Source organism: Tupaia chinensis, unplaced genomic scaffold (assembly GCF_000334495.1).
Source record: "Tupaia chinensis unplaced genomic scaffold, TupChi_1.0 Scaffold140218_1, whole genome shotgun sequence".
Lineage (NCBI taxonomy): Eukaryota > Metazoa > Chordata > Mammalia > Scandentia > Tupaiidae > Tupaia > Tupaia belangeri.
Genome location: NW_006200097.1, coordinates 1,662,334 through 1,670,301, shown reverse-complemented (window position 1 = coordinate 1,670,301; position 7,968 = coordinate 1,662,334). Strand labels below are relative to the sequence as shown.

General features: G+C 42.0%; 1 non-coding gene across 1 annotated transcript; it reads right to left on the bottom strand.

Annotated features, from left to right (window-relative positions):
- Window positions 1-2,013: 2,013 nt before the first annotated feature.
- On the bottom strand, window positions 2,014-2,116 carry LOC114004789 (small nucleolar RNA U13). The gene has a single exon (XR_003546862.1). It is a non-coding gene; the product is annotated as a small nucleolar RNA U13 (small nucleolar RNA).
- Between the last annotated feature and the right edge of the window lie 5,852 nt (window positions 2,117-7,968).

The window sequence follows — 7,968 nt, the reverse complement described above, 5'->3', positions numbered from 1 at the left end:
CGTGGGAGTCCAGCGACATAGCTATTATGCTAACTGCTGGTTCCCTCAATTTCCTTTTTTAGGTTTTCATCGTTTTCCTTGTAGAGGTCTTTGACTTCCTTGGTTAGTTTTATTCCTAAGTAGTTTATGTTCTTGTGGTTATGGTAAATTGAATTACTTTCTTCAGTTCTGTCTCTGTCTGCTTGTTGTTTGCATATAGAGAGGATGCTGAATTTTCACAGGCATTTAACAGGCATAAAACTACATGATTAAATAATAGGTCTCACTTAGACCTAAAATGTTATCATGAAGCAAAATAGGTTTTCACAGTCTAAGGGCGTGGGTGGTACTGTATTTTTTTAAAAGGTCAATTTTGGTATATTGCATTCTGGAGATATATTTAACTCTTAAATGAAACAAACATTCATTTTTGTCAACAAATAACTAAGAGAAAGAAGAAAAGAGAATCATATATATTGGGGAATTTCTTTTTTTTTTTTTTAAGAAGCAATTGCTGGGACCAGCAGTTGTTGTAACGGCTATTTCGCTGGATTCCCATGTTGTTGACCATGGTTCAAGTCCCAGACTTGATGACTTAAACTCAAGCCAGGCGTGTGTGCGTGTGTGTGTGTGTGTGTGTGTGCCCAAGATCCTGAGAAGAGAATGGAGGAGAAGGGATTGTGGCATGACCATCCCCTCTGGGGGGTGATTTCTCACTTTCTGTCTCTCTGTCTCTCTCTGTCTTTCTGGCGAGCGCACACACCCTATAGCAAAAATCTCTCCAAAAAAAAAAAGAAGAAGAAGAAAAAGAAGCAATTGCTTTATTTGGCTTTTAAACATGATTTTAAAACCAGGACAAGAACTAACAGTTTTTTGATGTCCAGTTACATGCCTGATCTTGTGATAATCATTTTTGATATGTTATACTTATTTTTTAATTTGCCAGAGGGCTTGTGCACTTGCTGGAGAGAGACAGAGAGAAAGAGAAAGTACAAAAGCACTCATATGGGGAACGGCCATGCCACAATCCCTTCTTCTCCATTTCTCCCTCTTTCAGGAATTTTGGGCACATATACACATGCTCCCAGCTTGTTTTTCAAGCTGCCAAGTCCAGCGCTCGAACCATGTAGCTGTCCATGTGGGATCCAGCCACCTTACCTACACCACCGCTGCTGGACCTGCTGTGCTATTTAATAGCCACAAGAATCATATTTTAAATTGGGGGCAACTAAAACTAAAACACATATCCAAACCCATGTCCATATGACTTCAGAATCTCTGTTGTTTTTCAAGCATCGTATAAATCCAGAATGTCATCCACAAGAAGTCTTAGATTTTAAGCAACCCTCCTTCTTTCTTCAAGCTCACCCCTGCTGCAGGCAAGACTGTTTTTATAGCACCATTGAGCTTGGTCTGTCCTGTTCTTAGAAACCTATGTGGAAGAATTTCCTTTACTTTTTGATAACCCACTTCAAGGGTTAAAAGCCTTTATAATGGGGCCAGCCTATGATGTGGTTAAGGCAGCTGGATCCCACATGGCTCCCCATGTGGTTTGAGTCCTAGACCCAGGTGCTTGAGAAACACAGGTGATATGGTGTGTGCCCAAAATCTCAAAAGGAGGAAGAAATATAGAAGAGATTGCAGTGCAACCATGCTCAGGGGAGGGGGGCCTCCCCCAACACACATACCTGTGAGCACATGCTCCCTCTGGCAATTGTTCAAAAAAGCATTTATGATGAATAGTTGTTTCCATAAGTTCTTAAATCCCTTCTGGTGCTATTTCAACAGAGTATTTGAACCCCAGGTATGATTCATTTATCCATTCCCTTATATCTTACCGAAACATATGTTCCAAACTTAGGTTTTACTGCTTTCTTTCATAAATATTTTCATTAATCTCCATTGGTATCTCTGAGCAAAAATTATAATTTTTTTAAGATTAGGAGCTATAGCTTTTCCTATTACTTCTTCACTCACTCAGATTTCAGTGGCTTGTGTATTCCTAAGATAGTTCTATTCCCTCTATTTTTTCCATGTTAGATGGATAATGTGTCAAAGTGATAACAAGGTTTGATGAAGGCATATCTCACACCAGAGCATGAAAACCTAATCATCAACCTAAGAACCATAGAAGAATTTAGATTTAATTTCTTTATTGGATATTTTGATTCTTCAATTCTTTGTTTGAAAATGTTCAGGATAAGCTAACAAACAAGTCAGAACAAAAAGTAATTCATTCACAACTTTGTGTTGGCCGTTTTAAGTCGGTTGTCATTTTTATCCCCACAACAAGCTTTTGTGATAGATTTTGTTATAGCTCCATTTTACCAACAAAGAAAGGGAGTCTGAAAAAGCTAACATGCCCAAAGCTAGTGTTGAAACCATGATTTTAACCCTTCTCTTATCGAAGTTAAGTCCACATAGTTTTTCTTTCACCATGCAGATTCAGATGTTGTGGGATGAATGTTGGATCTTCAGCCTTTTTCTTGCCTGTCAGGACATCCTAGTAACCTTCATGAAACATGCATTGGTTCTAAAACCAATGTCTGTTCCTATCCCCAGTGGAGCCCCCACCTCCCCTGGCACGGCAACTCTGCCTACCTTGGGTTCACGACCCACATGACTGAAAGACTGCATGGATTGCCTGACCTGAGCACAACCTCCACACCTCAGAAAGGCTTTATTTGCTTTTGACAGCATATCTTCACTATGTCTCTGGGTGGTAACTCAACATTCTGATCCTCGGGGTACAGATTATAAAATGGAAGGAAGCCTGGAAAGGTTGTAACTTGCCCTCTTAGAATGTGAGCTGGTGGCAAAGCTATCTGTCAACTCCTTCTCCCTCCCTACCCTCCTTCCATGTCTCAACAGATTAAAATAAGCTCCTCAGTAGGATAGAAATACCATGTGAGTAGGGAGACTACCCCAAGGAACAGGAAATGAGAGTGGAGGAGCCAACCACAGGAGATACTGTTTAAGAGGAGGGTTGAATGGATCTTCATTTTCTTTCTTTTTTTCAAACTGACCATAGGACACATGTGCTCACCAGAGAGAGACAGAAAAAGAAAGAGAAAGAGAAAATAAGAAAGCAAGACACCGGGTTCAGGACTAGAACTGCAGTTGGACATGTGGTAGTCCAGTACCTCAGTACCACACCACCTGCTGGTTCCAGGTTGAATGGTTCTAGTAAAGGAACTATCTAAGAGCAGAGACCAAGAAGAGCCTTTCAGTAAAAATTTCTGGCAGAAAGAATTAGGCAGCCACATGGCAGGAGAAGCTCAATTACCATAGCCAATCACTCAGACTTGAGTGTGCAGAGGAGGTCAACGGAAGCTCTGACCACTGGTGGTGTTGGGTTGGGATTGTTCAAAGTACAAGGCTTTTTTTTTTTTTAAGAGAGAAATTTTTTTCTATGGATTGTGAATACTCACTGGAGAGACAGAGATAGACAGAAAGGGAGAAAACACCCCCCGGGGGGATGGCCACACCACTATTTCTTCTCTTCCATTCTTTTCTCAGGATTTTGGACACACACACACATACACACCCAGCACAAAGCACAAGACTTTTGTATCAAACATTCTTGATGGAAAGAAACACCCTCCACTAGTCATTAAGTGTTACTTGGAATGCCATGTATTTATGTAACCAAAGTAGCTTCTGCTTTGATGATGTCCACCTTCATGACAGTGGCACCCCACCTGACTTGTCCCCCTGATTTCTGGGACTCTCCAGTACGAAGCCTCATATGTCTACCAATCTGCCGGTCAGCCTCAATGTCCACAGTGCTCTTCCTGTCTTGCTGCTTCTGCTTGTTCATGCACATCTCAAGACAGCAAGGTCCATGCCAAACCATTATGTCTGGGAGCTCCAACGCTACTAGACTTCCAGGTGCCAGGCTGACCTCCTCACTAAGATTATGCTATACATTGTCACCTTGATCTTGATAAGATCTGCTTGGCTCAGAGTCTCATCAATTCTGTGTTTAGTAGCATCTGTTGACTTTTATGTCCACCTGAAAACCCCAGCCCAATGGAACTTACTGAAGAATGCAATGATATGCTGTAGACTTTCCAAAAACAAGATATTTCTTGAGCTCCATGTTTAGTATGTATTAATGAGCATTTATTTAATAACAACTATGTTGGGGACCAGCAGTTGGCATAATGACTATGATGCTGGACTCCCACATAGTTGACCACTGTTCGAGTCCCGGATCTGGTGGCTTAAACTCACACCAGGCACCTGTGTGTTCTTGCCCAAGATTCCGAGAGGAGAATGGAGGAGAAGGGATTGTGGTGTGGCCATTCCTCTCTGGAGAAGGGGGTGATTTATTGCTTTCTGTCTCTCTGTCTTTCTGGCGAGCTCATGCACCCTATAGCAAAAACCTCTCCAAAAAAATTAACAACTATGTTTTAGCCCTTGGCCAATATTATCTTTAGGAATATAAAAGTTAGAATAATATGTTTCCATTTTTCCTCTACCTCAACACATCTAATGGCTGTCCCAAACACTCCCATACGTAGTATCAGTTCATTATAAGTAATTATTCTCAACTGAAGAAATGGTTCCACCACCCCCTACTCCCTTTTAGTCTACTTCATTGTTGTTGCTGCTGACAACTGAATAACTGAGTCTTAGTAATTTATAAAAAGTAGAGGATTATTTCATTCATGGTTTTAAAGGCTCTAGGTCAAGAGACCACATCTAGTGAGGATGTCCTTGTTAGCACAGACTCTCTTTAGAGTCTCAAGGCAGTGCAGGTCATCACATGGCAAACGTTTGTGTGTCTGTGTCACTACGCCCCTGTCTCATCCTCTTCTCTGACAAACCCACCAGGACTTAATCATGGGAACCCTACCCTGATGACCTTATCTAATCCTAATCGCCTCCCAAAGTCCTCATCTTTCAACACCATAATTGGATTAACTTCTCATCTTGGTCCCATCACAACCCGGCACATGATTTTGTACAGATACATTCATAGCACTACCCAAAAGAAAGGGGAAGGTATGGTCTATTTTGAAGATGCTTCCCAGGCAATTCTAATAAGACACACTCTCCTCTAACTCTACAGTCTCCTCCCACCCACATAAAATTGAAAATCACATTTTCTAAAATCAAAAGACCATGTTTAATGAAAGGCACAAAGCGCTTCACTCATAAATACAAATATGTGAATAAAAAAGATGTGAATTTCACCATGGGCCACAAAATACAGCTCTTATTTGCTATTTCTTTCTTTATAAAAAAAAGTTTATGAAAACTTGACTCTTGTTCAAAATATTTCAGAGTATGTGTGAACATGTCTTTTATGAAGGTTTTTGCCAGAGGTCTCATGCACTCACTGGGGAGACAGAGAGAGACAATGAGAAGAACAGTGAGAAATTCCCCACCCAGGGGGGATGGCCACACTACAGTACCTCCTCCTCCCTTCTCCTCCTGGAACTTTGGGCACACACACATATGTGCCTAGTGTGAGTTTCAATCTACCAGCTCCAGGACGCAAATTACAGTGATCTATGTGGGAGTCCAGCAACTTAACCACCATGCCACTTACTGTCCCCATCTGTGAGCCCTTAAGCTCAGCCTTCTGCCATGCATGATGACACACCCAGACCCTTACTGAGAGATACAGCAGAAAGAGTCAAAGTGGCACCCAATAGTAATGCAAATAACCTCTGTTGCCCATAATACCATCATGTTGACTCTCAAGGTTTGGAAGATGCCAACTTTAGTCAATATTTCCTTGTACTCTGACATGATCTAAGAGATTTTCAGTAGTTGGTGTGGTTGACCAGAAATAGCATTTCACCTTTTTATACCACAGTGTAAAGCTCAGGTAGAGCAATCAGAAGCAAGAATGCCTGTACCATCTTTATCAATTAAATAGTAAGCTTGGTCTGATTGATTACACAGAAACCCACACCATGGAAAAGGGGAAAGTACAGTTTCATTCTCTGACCTCCTCTGGAGTCTGATCTCATGTGCCTGACATCATAAAACAAGTTTTACCTGTGCCCAGAGCCCCACCACTCAAAGGTGGACTGTAATATGTCTTTAAATTGCTTAGGTATGATATCATTTAAATTTCCCGTAAGCTCTTAAATACATTGCAGGTTGCTTTTGCTACTGTACTGACAGTATGCTTGTGGGAAGTCAATTATAGAGAAGAGTGGGGTGGAAGCAATTTCACCCGCCCACTCAAAAAATTAAAACATATCAAGGGAGAGAGAGCAGGTTTTGGAGTTAGGCAGATGTGCGTTCAAATCCTAAGTAGGCCACTCTTTAACTGATGATCTTCAACAATCTGTGTAGCTTCACTACAACTCTATTATCAATATCTACCCTACAAAATTGTAGAAGCTAAATAGAAAAATCATATGTGAGATCGTAAGGCAGAATGACTGACACACGGCAAGGACTTCATATTCCAGTAGTTAGAGAAGGCGTGGGAGGAAGAGTAATGGAGAATCAAATGTAGCGACTTAGAATAGTAGTGGTAGTTGTTATTATTATTATCTTTAGAGGGAAGACCATGTCTAGAAAGAACTGAGATTCAGGTGGGAAGAAATGTCAAGTTCATCCTTTAATTCCCCATGGCATATCTTGGACTAGAAAAGAAATGATTTACCCACAATTCCACAAGTAGAATTGCAAAATGGAGATTTGAACTGAAGACTGAGTCCAAAGCCAGTATTGGGCTGTCAAGAAGATGTAGAGGTAAAGACATGGTATAGGAAGGCAGTGTAGCATAGTGATGAGAACAGCTCTGGGGTCAAGCAGGCCTGAGTTTAGATCCTAACTTTGCCATTTTCTAGTTGTATAACCTTGAGGAGAAACACTCAATGTCTCTGAGGTACCATTGTTTCATTCCTAAAATTAGTTTCCTGACACATAACTCAAAAAACTTTTCAGATAATTAAGCAAGATTGGAGAAAATATTTTTACCATGTTTGACACACAGAAAGCACATAATAAATTGTATTTAGCATCCCAATAGTTTCGTAAGAAGTAGGACAAATTAAGTACCCCAGTACCTTTAGGCCTAAAGGAACGAATGTAGAGTGATGGTGGAGGGTCAAGTGTGGTAGCAGCTAAAGGAACTGATGAAAGTCTCGAAGATTTAGGCGTGGCTGGGGGAAGTCACAACACCGTTACCCACGAGAGGGGTAAGCCAGCCAGTCCAGGCTAGAAAGCCAAGGCCGTTTGACCTAGGCCAGTTGCACATATTGTGGCCAGAGAGAATGTACCAATTGTGATCCAGAAGACAAGGCAAAGGTCAAAACTGGGAGCCTTTGTAGGAGCTCAAGTGGGAAAACAGAACAAGGAGACAGATGGCGGGAAGATGAGGAATGAGCCCGGCAGCAACATTAAGACGGTCAGGGCGAGGGGGTAAATTGTTCACCCCAGACGCTGCGATGAATGTGGGCGTGTCGCAGCGCCGTTTCCATGCATGCCAGCTGTGCAGCTCAGCACAGGGCTGACAGCTTAAAGGCAGCAAGCAGGACAGGGCAGGGAACGACCCACTCAGCCACTGTGCCAATGAGAGCCGTGGTGTCAGCATGTCTAAGGCCGCAATTGCCAGCCCACATCATCAGGAATGAGCTGTGGAAGCCAGAAAGCGAGGGCACGGGGATCAGAGCCAGCTGCTTAGACAGGAAGATGGGCCATCCAGGACAGTGTGAGGCACACCAGGGTCCAGCCAGGCAAACAGACGAGTAGAGAAGAGGGACTTGGGAGAAGCTGAGCTGTTCGTTTTCGACCGCTTCCTATCGATTGTTCTTCTCCAGGCCTCCGTGACTAGGCAAAGGAAGATTCATTTACTTAGCCATTTAACAAATCATTCCTGAATAATTACTCTGTGTTGGAAACTGTTCTAAACACTGGGAATACCACAATAAAAAGACATACATGGTCCTTTTCCTCCATAGTCTTTTTTTTTTTTTTGAGAGAGAGATTTTTGCTATAGAGCATGTGTACTCGCAG